The sequence below is a fragment of the Typopeltis vanoorti genome, chromosome 17 (genome assembly GCF_054136105.1).
Source record: "Typopeltis vanoorti isolate ZY-2024b chromosome 17, IOZ_Tvanoo_1.0, whole genome shotgun sequence".
Taxonomy (NCBI): Eukaryota; Metazoa; Arthropoda; class Arachnida; order Uropygi; family Thelyphonidae; genus Typopeltis; species Typopeltis vanoorti.
Window position 1 is genome coordinate 9,286,316 of NC_143565.1, and position 12,113 is coordinate 9,298,428.

Genomic DNA, 12,113 nt, shown 5'->3' on the forward strand with positions numbered 1-12,113 from the left:
GAGGTTTGGGTGCAATCCCAAATCTGAGTACAATTCTGAGATCGGTTGGTTGGTTGGATGTGAGATTTGCATAGCGTTTGGAGCTGAAGGAGGAGAGAAATCATGTTTTGAACGAAAAAAGGTATTAAGTGATTTGGTGGCTGAGGAGGCTATGGGTTAATGGGTTTATCCTAGGATAAGTTAGATGTGAAAGTCACACTTTCACATGGGAAACCAATCTTGAATGGAAATTAGAAATTATCAAAAGTACGAGGGAATGAAGTAGCAACTTTGTTTAGAGTTATAACTGTGTTTCGACAACATTGAATTCGATACATTATCTTCATCACGTTTTAGAATGGTGAGGGATCACTGGTGAGGACATTGCTTATGAAAGATCTCGAAGAGCTTGAGTTATTTTTTACTATAAAGTTTTTCGAATGAAGGAACCGGGAGTAGTGTTATCAGCAACAACTATGAATAAGGTTTAAAGTGAGTGAGTGAGTAAGTGAGAGAGAGAGAGGAGATGACACACTCAATGAACTGCCAGATAGCAAGCAAGCTGGCGATCACAAAGGACATAAGATGGCAGCTTGTTGAGAAGGCCTCGATGCCAAACGTGATTCACTGACCATTTTTAGCATTTCAGATGACTTCGGAATATTAAGAACAACCACATGATTTTCTTCATGTAGGTCAGCATAGAGGTCTGCAGTGGAATAAGAATGGTGGAACATACTGGTCATCGCTAATTTACTGATGGGCCTGTAGGTGGTGAAAGAGATGGTTGTTGATGACTTTTTCCATCACTTTCAAGAGCGCTGAGGTGAGAGCAAATCCACTATAGTAACGAGAATGAACCACATCTAGTTACTAGGGAGATATGCTGATGAAATTTGCAATCTTAATGGTTCAATAATTAACATATTCGGTGTACAACGTGCGCAGCCAAGACGTGAGCCTAAATAATTCACGAAATGGCAACGTCCTTATAAAACATTTAACAGTGATGCGAGAGTTCACGGATGTCCTCTGTTAACGTGCACGAGATTCAAAGTTTGGTCACTGGAGAGATATTTAGTGGTGTAAAGAAAAATACGGGGATTCCTGCAAGAGGTACGTTGAGACTTCTCCAGATGTAGGAAAGTTTGAGTAAAATAAGGTTTTTTTTTTGTTAGTAATTAATTGAATAGCGAACATTTTTCATTTATTATTTTTAATTGAATTCCACGAATTATCCAATTCCTAAGCAGAGTCTTCAGCCACGCTACTGGTGATATTCCTTTTTTTTTCTTTAATCATTTTCTATTAAGAATTACCAATTGAAGAGAGTGCATAAACTCGTAATAACTGCAAAACAATAACATCTGATAATCGTTAATTCCAATAAATCTCAAGCGTATAACCAAAGAAAAATCAGCCTTGTAGCCGTCATCTACACACGGACTATGAGAGTTATCGTAGAAAGGTGTCCCATGATCACTTTCGCTGATACGCTTGCCGGTATCGAGTCACGAATAATCTGGACGTGCCCAGTCAGTCGATGATGTATGCTCAGGTGAGAAACGCGGTGTCTAGAGATAGAGGCGCTTCGAAGCATGACTTGCATGCTTGCATGATAACTTGCACAGATCGCTGCCATTTGAATCGTGTCGATTGCTTTTTGACTGCACTGCTTGCCAACAGTAAGAGCGACCGAACCCCTTCTGCCAATGATCTGTGAAACGTACATCCGCCCATCCATATGGACAGCTCTCGAGAGAGGAATGGAGTTTGGGGAGAATTTTCTAGTTCATAGTAGCGAAACCGTCACGCATGGTCCACTCAAAGCTCCTGAATTTATTTTCACTTCTAGTGCGCACACTGGGGGGAGGAGGGAGCGACACTAAGTTAGTAATTCGGTAGACCATAAGGGAAACGACAGAACAACAGCGGAGTGGTTTTACTCAAAATTCTTCGCTGAGAATCAAATCAAGCTGCTCCCTCTAAGTCCAGCCTTGCTTACCGATGAGATTATACACCGTGAAATGTACGATACGAAAGTTGTTCGTCGTCATTAAATTTGCACACGCACCTCCTACGGGGTCAGTGGCTTTTACTTTCGCTTTGCGAATAGCACGGAACAATAACATGGGTATAGAGCGAGGCCACTCGTTTCACAGCAATCAATGAGTCTCGATGGAATTAGAGTACAGGGACAGCCTGCTGTGTGGTACGCGGTATGCTGGACACTCCTCTTCCCACGTCAATTACGACTCGAACCGGTTCTCTAATGGCAGAAGAAATAATTGTATCAAGATATGGCAGGATGGAAGACGCAAAGTGTTTTTTTTGTTGTTGTTGTTTAGGGAACGGTTCGCGTACACGATCTCATTACGTCGAAGACGAAACATCTTTGTAACTGGGTCACTGAAGATCGCTCCGAAAAAAGAAACAAAACGGAAATGAGTGGGAAAAACTAGAAAAATGGCAGTTCGTAATACAGAAATAACATATAAGGAAGAAACCCAAAGGGGAAAGGTCACATGACGGCAAGCGTTCGTCATGCAAAACAGCGCACGGGTATTGCCTTCCAGGAAAAATTCTGCGATGTCAGGAGCAAGGACAAAGCATCAGTTCCGTGAATGTACGGCGAACGAATCCTAAATAACCAGCAAACGTTAATGAAATAGCATTTAAAATATTTATGTTCATCCAGTTTGTTCATCAGGGTCAACATGGCGTTCTGTATTAGAGGGCGAGTCAGCAACTAAGAGGATGTTCTTTGGCGAGAAGTAAAACTAATTACATCCCTCGACAAAAGGCACTCTTATACGAGCAAATGAGAAAACAAAACTTGTTTTCGCAAGCAAGAAAGAAAGAAGAAAGGATTAATGTAGCGACTGTTAGTTCGACAAAGATTAATACCGATTTTGTATGAAGTATATTCAAGAGAGAAAAAAAAAAAAAAACAGCTCGAATGCTAAAACAAGTCAATGAGATTCAGGTACAATATCAGAACTTACTATGAAATGCTGACATGATAATTCGATTCAGATGCATGCTTAAATATGGGATTATTAATCGGAAAGTTTAATTTCGGCAAAGAAGCAGAACTTTTCATTTGGGTAGAACATAGAGCCAGGAGGAAATGTATTCAAAGTAGCCCTGGAATAGCACCAAACGGCTCTGTCTAAAACTGAAATATGTCCAAAACTTGACCGAGATTTTCAATGGGACACAGCTGTGGAATCTGAAAGTTTAAATCCAATTAATAATCAAAAAACAGCACTTTAAAATAGCGAACATCTCAGAGTCATTTTTTTAAATATCTTTCTTTTCGTTCTCTACAGAAAAATCACTGATATCATTAAAAAACACTCCATATGTAAAAATGTGGGTCGAGTATTTAGAGACGGCCGTTTGAATTACATTATTTTTTAATTGGCGCGAATATAAACATTCTCAGAAATTCGAACAATACCAAGAAAAGAATGCCGCGAATCAATAGAAATGATGTCAGTCGAGTAGCCAACTTCTAAACTGCAGTCGGCTATGTCGCATGGCCAAATATTTACTGATGAGATGTTTTTATAGGACTTCTTTTAGAAAAGAAATCCACTCTTGGAACAGAGCCATTCCAAGTCCCGGAAACTCGGGTTTTCCGTGCCTCAAAACAGTAAATTATTTTTTTGTTTGCAATTCCGAATTTATGGAAAAGACTTCGGTGATCAAAAGAGCAGTGTGTTGGTTTGCAACGTAAAAAGTTAATCCAGGTTAATTTAAATTTCCGATCAGCTTGATTATAATTCGCATATTAAGTAATCGCGAATGATTTTAAATCAGCAGTGAGACTGATTTAATTTTTAACTTTACTTTTCACTTAAAGCTGTTTATTGTTCATCTTAACATTAAAGCGAGCAGAAGCAGCGAACATGACACTCTTCCAATAATCCACCTTCGATGCTAAGCCTCACGAATATCCATAAAGCAGACAAAGGGCGTGCGCTAGTAAGATGAGAGCAAGATTGTTTGTTTGTCCAGAAAAAGTTCGGGTTCACTAATTAAATTATCGATTACAATTTCACCATTAAGTAAATGAGGGCGAAGAAGTAAAAAAAAAAAAAAAAGCTAGCTAATTAACCGCAGAACCTCTCTGGAAAGGAAAGTTTCTGGACTGTTACTTCTATTCCAGCAGTTGATTCTCAATGACATTCGAATTCACAGCGAAATATCTTTAGGTTATCTGAGCTAGGGAGCCTTCGTAGCTCAGTCTTGTGTTGAGGCTTAGTCGGTTTCATGCTAGTGAGCCTTCTAGGCCTGCAAGTACCGCGAATAATAAAATAAATAAATAAATAAATACCATTTAATACGGGGAAGACAGTTCGGTGTGTAGTGAATTTGATACTACTATTAAACCAGGGTTTCCCAAACTGTGTTCCCCGGAAAGTGAATAAGTGTTCCGTGAAAAATTATCAAAATGAATATGAGCTGGAATGGTTTAAAGTGCTGCGACAAGTTCAAACATGTTTGAAAATCAGGCACCCCTCACTTTGCGTGTGGATTGTGCTATTAAAGCCAGCGCGCGCTGGCCTTAACTCAGCCGCCCAAGGTTGTCGACACCTCCGAGCGCGAGTGAAGTACGGAGATATCTATTCTAGGAAGCGTGAGGTCACAAGCAAGGTCAATGCGATGCGATGCGGCCCAGCATGCCTGTAGTGTGCGCTGTCGCATTTATGCGATACGATTCAGCCTGCTTCGGCAATAGTGTGAGCTTAGCTTTACATGGAATACGAGACCGATGAAGCTCAACTCTAACCGAGGTGTTCCGTTAAAATTTCGGGATTTTCCATCGTAGGAAAAGTTTGGAAAACCCAATGGCACGTGTTTTATTTTATTTACAGCGAACGTTCTATAGTTAGAATGCTAAAGTTTCAAAGGCATTCTTCAGAATATTATGTGGGAACATAAAAGCGTAATGGGTAGCGGAAATTCTAATGTCGTACTGTTAGCAATCTTTAATGATCCACTTTAAGAAATTAAGTCATGCATGACTTTTCAAAGCAGCAAGCCTCGTCACTTCCTGGCTTATATGCTCGAGGGGCGAACAGCAAAGTATGATGGACAACAATTAAAAATTCCTTACTAGTTTCCTGTCAACAACCTTCTCCAAAATTTGCACGCTGTCGAGATTACAATCTTGCAAGCAGCAACATTTTGTTTTTCCAAGTGCCATTGGAGAATGAAAAAGTGGAAGAAGATTATTTATTTAATTTTGTAATTACTTTATTCATTAACCACTGGGCTTGAAGTGCTGGAACCACCTACTATTTCTTCAAATGTATGTCTTCGTTAACGATAACTGTCCTAAATGTTTACCTTTTACGACGCTCTATTTAAATAAATAAATAAATAAAAATTAAATAAAAATAATAAATAATGATAATAAAAACAAATCAACAGATCATAGAAAAAAGAAAAGAATTTAACCTGCCCACTTTTCTTCTATTTATTGAGTACGAAAAGACGTATGATAACTTGAAAGAAATCTACTCTGGAAAATATTACAAGACGATAAAATACCTCCTCAATTAATTAAAGCAATAAGTCTCTACAGAGAAACAAAAATGCATCAAATTTGCAGATGGAACATTATCAGAACCTATAAGTATAAATAAAGGAGTAGGACAAAGTTGTGGTGGCTTATCCCCAATTCTATTCAACTTTTATATAAACAGAATCCTAAAAGAATGGAAAACAATGCCAAAGATGGAGTTAAACTAACAAATAATATACAACTAAATACAATAATTTATGCAGATGATCAAGTACTAATTTCAAATTCAGAAGATAAACTCTAAATTGAAACTAAACATCTAAATGAAATAACAAAAAAAAAAAAAAAAAATGAAAATCTGCGAAACAAAAACAAAAGCTTTGGCAATGTGTGGAAACGCCATTCAAAAAGTCAAAATTATGCTTCACAATAAAATAACAGAACAAGTTACAGAATTCAAATACTTAGGAAGTATAATCTCGCAATACAACACTGATTCACACTCGGAAGCAAGACAACAAATTTACAATCGAATGAATGGCATAATTAAAAGAAATTTTGGAAAACAAATGACTAAAGAAACTCAATTAAGATGAGCTTTTTCTTGGTTTTATTCGTTTACAGATATTTGTAAATGATATGCAAGAATTGTCTACAAGTTTCACCAGCTATTCCGTCTGGCTTCTTCAGGACAATTATAACGGTACGCACTAGCATTTGCTAGTAAAAAAGAAGAATGGAGTGACACAATCAAATAAATTTAAACGGACACGTAACATCATAATCGTGGTGTCTCAGTTATTGTTTATTGAGCGCGTTGTATGGTTTTTAGCCAAATGAAATCCTGGTAAGCTGAGGGAACTTATTAGACTTTTCCAGACGTCTTTCAGAATCATTCCTTGATTTCTTTTAGATTTTCTCCAAAGCGGAGTACAACCACGGCTTGGATGAAGTGTCTACATCGAAAACCTTCTTCTATATAAGGCATAGAGCTGTTATCCCAATCGATGGTGTGGTTAGAGATCGAGAAGTGATGGGCTAATCCTGTAGTATCTGTTCTGTTGTTGTTCACTGGAGAAAATCTAAATAGAAATCAAGGAATGATTCTGAAAGACATCTGGAAAAGCCTAATAAGTTCACTCAGCTTACCAGAATTTCATTTCGGTAAAAATTATATAATGCGCTCAATAAACAATAACTGAGACACCACGCTGCATGCTTATGATGTTACGCGTCCGTTTTAATTTATTTGACTGTGTTACTCAATTCTTCTTTTTTACTAACAAACGTTAGTGTGTACCATTATACTTGTCATGAAGAAGCCAGACAGAATAGCTGGTGAAACTTGAAGACAATTCTTGCATATCGTTTACAAATATCTATCAACGAATAAAACCAATAAAAAGCTCAAGTTTTAATTAAGAAGCGACCAAATGCAAAACAAAAACTCACTTAAGATTACATAATATCCCTAAAACATCTCTCAAATTTGGAAGTGAAACTTGGATTCTAAAACAAAGAAATTGTTTACTTGCTTCGCAAATCTTTCCTTACTCATGCTATCCAAGTGACTATACCATGTTAGAGACTTAATGGAACAGCACTGAGAAAGGATTAAAAATAGTATTTAATTCTTCCAATCTTTCGTCTGTTACTAAGTGAAACACGTACACGACAGACTAGACCTAACTAGGTAGAGCGCCCTCTGTTGGGGGCTAGGATGTAAATTGAAATCTTGAAGTATTAGTGTTTCCCATATTTTAGGAAGTTTAAATAAATATGCAACCATATTAATTTAAATTAGGCTAATTTCCGAGAGCAGCTGCAGATTCCAAAAATAGTCTTTCTTGTCTAAATTTGCTGCGATGGAGAATGATGGTCTTTTCCAATTGATTCTATGAGCCATATCCAAAGAATGTCTACAAGGCTCGATTGACCACAGCCTTGACTGCAGATGTATTTTTTATGTTCTTCCACGAAGACGTTGGCTGATCTTCCTGTCTGTCCACTTGCAAGAACACGGCAATACGTTCTATTAAAGATCAGCGGAAGGAGCTGATATTTAGTAGAACGCATAAGGGTAGTAAGCTTTAATTGGGGCTTGGAAGTCGTACAGAAAATATATTTCTTTAAGACTCTGGCTATTGTTTCTAAAGTGCCTGTGTTACCAAAAGGTTTCTAGAAAAGTTAAACTATTATTATTTTCTTTTACTTTTGCCATTTCTTTTTACCATCGGAAGAATTAAGTGATATTTTTAATCCTTTCTCGGTGCTATTTCACTCCATTATGACTCTAACATGAATTTCCCCCAGCAGTTAATCCTGAACAAACGGAAGTGACCATTCCATCCGAGATTAAATCTGAAAACAATGTCAAGGTGCTTCTTAATGTGCTCAGTTTGAATATTCTGAAATTGGTGCCAATTAGTTCACTCCCATAGTTTTTCTCAGAGCTCTTACATCTGTGGTCTCGTCCTTGATTATGTTTTATTTCTAACCCAGACTACCCGAATCTCAGATTCATATTTGGATGGATCTGAGAGTATCCTACGAAATTTGTAACAGCAGTTCTTCAATTGGGTTAAAGAATCTTGAATACTTGTATTGAATTTATTTCGACATCACTTGCATAACGTAAAGAGATAAGTTTAACATGTTCAGTTCTGATACCATTCGCAATGCCACTTTTTCTTCATTATGTGATCCATATACATACACAGAAGTCAACGTACACCCCCCACCCCATGGGCAAGGTGCATCGTGCCATGTAATGAGTCATGCGTTTGTATAAATTGGAGGAATACGATGCTCCCAAATCGGTGCAACTGCATCCGGATGAAATGGCTGTGAGAAGGGAATGGAGTATAAAAACAGATGGAGTATAAAAGAGGAGTTGTAATAGGATGCCGTGTTGCAGGCCTATCTCTGTGGCAAACTGTTCACAAAGTGGGCCATCCCAGATCAACAATCAGCAATACCATACTGAGATGGAAACAAAAGGAGTCAACTGTAAGTGCTACCCGCAGTGGACGACCAAACACACTCACCGAATGTGACTGTAAGGTGCCACGAAGGATATGAAAAAACTGCTATTCATTGGTTGACATGTTAAATGGGGAGTTCCTGGCATCGACTGGAATACGAATATACACAAAACATTCAGAACCGAGGCTCACAACATTGGTTTCCATGGTGGAACCGCAATATGCAAACTCCCACATTACCCGAACCAACATGCACAGTTGTCATCAGCGGTGCAAAACGCGTGTAGCGTGATTCGTCGCTCCATAACATCCGTCCACCCACTACAGAGTAGATGGACGGATGTGGCGAAGGTCCCTTACCAAAGTGCGTAATCGCAACTATGAAATTCGGAGGTGGCAGTGTGAGGGTACGAGCCTCCGTAATTCAGTGAGTGTAGACGACGGCCTTTGAACGGAAAACATGGGTTCGATTCCCGTCGGCGATGTAAGGAACTTTTATCTGGTCTCTTTCGATGCAGGGTGAGTTAGCCGGTCTCATATGGTGGTAGAGGATTTTTTCACCCAGAAACTCGGATTTTTCGTCCCACGGGAAAACCGGTCCCGTGAACACACGCATCTACAGACATAGGACACACCGGAGGCATAGGGCTAACCACTTTATCATCGAGTTACAGTTGCGGTTGCGAAGTCCAAGAATACTTGGAAAGGTCGTCGGCACTTAAGTGTCTGTTAGGACGACTGATAGTTGTGATGTATGGTCCTTTTTTCCTGGTTTGGCCTTTGGCTGTGTTGCCACAAACATTGTTATCTGAGAGTTATTTGAACAGTCTAGATAATGCAATGCTTCTTACTTTGTGGGTTCTACAGGAACTGACCATTGTCTCTTTCAGCAAGACAATGCACCATATCCTAAGAAGACTGCTGCTGTAGCGTAGTTTGTGGACATGAACATCAACTGGCCTTCATAGAGTCCTGACCTCAACCCATTGAACATCTATGGGATGAACAAGAGCGTCGGGTTAGGTCAAGGGACTCCACCCCACAACAGTCCAGGACCTCATTACATACATGCCTACATATGCTTATAGAAAGTGTGCCCCGTAGGATCGCTGCAATTATCACATCGAAAGGAAGTCCTGCATCTTATTATCTTATTAAGGTGAGAGCCATGACTGTTTGTTACTCACACTGTGGTGTTCGTTGACTTCTTTCCAAGGAGCGTAGATAATAAATAACATTTGCGATAGTAGGCAACGCCATCTCGCCCCTGATTTTACATCAATCTTTCTATATCAGGAGAACCCCTTTACTTCTGACTGCTGCTCAAATACATTTTATAGGCAATGTACTGGTTCGATATAACTTCCCATATATAACTTTCTCTTGGAGTCCAGTCATATGCCTTTTCCAACTTTACAAAACTTAAATACTTATTATTACTTTATTATATTCCTACGATTTCTCAACCTTTTTGTACATTGAAAATGTGATCTTCACAACATTTCGATCCTTCTGTTTCCTTTTCAACAATTTTTCAGCCTCTTCTGAAGTATGCGTGCATAAATTTTACCTGGACACTCAGTTGGAAGATTCTTATATAATTCTCATATTGTTTTATTTCCGTTTTAATTGATTTCATTGCAGTGCAACCACTGTGAATCTTTTACACCTCCATAATTTAGATTTCTGATCGAATACTGTGTAATTTATGCCAGCTACCTTTCCACATTTCAATTTTTTGATAGCCTTTTCTACCTTAAAGTATTGATAAGTTCTCTTGATCGCATTCCTCACGAATATATTCTACTGTTTCTCACATTTGGTTTCATTTTGCAATCTTTCAAACCAATTACTGCAACAAAATTGGTGAAGACACCAATTTTGTTTTCAAATGCTTTCATTTTTTTCTTGAATAATCGAATTGTATATTTGAATCTATAGTTCACATCTGAAAGCTCACATCTAATTCGTTTTGAAACTTTCTTACGCATTTTCTTTTCAGTATGATATTCATGATCATACTCTAAGCTGAATGGGGATCGCTTCCTATTTAAAACCTCCTGCATACTCTTGCACCCTTAACCAGAATGAAGATATCGGTACCAACAATAAAATAGTCAATGACTTTAATGTAGTCAACTGTAACTTGATCCAGGCGTTTTCTCAACCCGAGATAGTCGATTACGTCATTAAATTTTAGTCATTAGATTTTAATTCCACAATTCAAACCATCGACCGTAGAACTCACCATTTCAGACAATAAAATATATCTGTCAGAGCTTAGAACAACGGGAAGAAAGCGGCTGCCTTCTATTCTATACTATCATTCTGATGTTCCTAAAATCACTGACAGCTTCAGTTATTAATGGCAGCTAAAGTGGAGGCTGGCTGCCTACCAACCTTTTAAAAAATTAGTTAGGGCTAAAATAACTTCGCCTCTTCGTTTTTGGAATAATATACTTTAAGAGAATTTATGTTCTTTTTTATTATACAGTCAAAATGAATTTCCTAACGACTGTTATTATTTTGATATATTTCTTCAGCTGTCTTTGAAACCTTTGTTGTCAGTCTTCAAAGTTTTAGGATTTCGTGCACCCTGAATCGGCTCCATGCCCGAATTTTCTGTCTTTTATACTCTTACATGGCCTTATAGTCATAATTTCAAACCCAGCCTAACCCCATTTCAGTCTTGTATTTTCTAGAACATCGTTCCAACATCACAATCCAAAAGAAAAAAATTTACATTTCCACACAATGAACAGATCTGATATTCATTTTCACCTGAATCAATCATTCCACTTTCCCATCACCACATTATTTACAAAACTTATGGATGAAAAAAAAGTTCTTGACAAATTCCTTGTCAATGGACAAACAGTACTTTCTTGTTTCGTAGTTTCAGATGAGCATGAAGTCATCACTCTGTTAAAACAAGAAATTCCGTAGATATCCATACACAATGGCATATATTTCACAAAGTGCGATTTTATTTTGCTCAGTGAATGAAGACAACTTTCTTCATACTGTTACAGTCATATCTGTACACCCTGATTCACCTGGCCTTTTTTTTAAATCTGTAAAAAAAAAACCTCTACTCACTCATTGATTATAATATATTTTTTGGTGATCTGAGTTAGTTGATATTTGGAGAGAGTAAGTAGTTACCCCCCCCCCCTTAAGGAAAAAAATGAGGTTTTTAAGCCTGAAAACTCAGAAATAGCGATATTTCTGAGTTTGCTGATTTCGACTATGGAGCACAACCAATTACATACATCAAATCAAATCAGCTAAAGCTTTTTATTCCCCTATAGGGAGTAAGCAAGGCTTTTTAAATCCTGTCAAGCTTTTGGAGACTGAGTGGGCAGTTGAATCTGGTAGCCAATCAGAGATAGCTGGCTCAAGACTATCACTAATTATAAGCGGCAACAGATGAAGAGACTGCAAACAAGTGCTGCCATCTCTTAGTACCTAACCCTAACAGGATATGTTTATGTATTAAATAATGTGGATTCTGTGGTCGATTTCTGAGTTTTCGAGAAGAAAAACTCGAGTTTCCAGATAAAATAACCAGCTCGCCTGTGCCACAGATCAGCTAACTCGGGAACCGGTTGAAG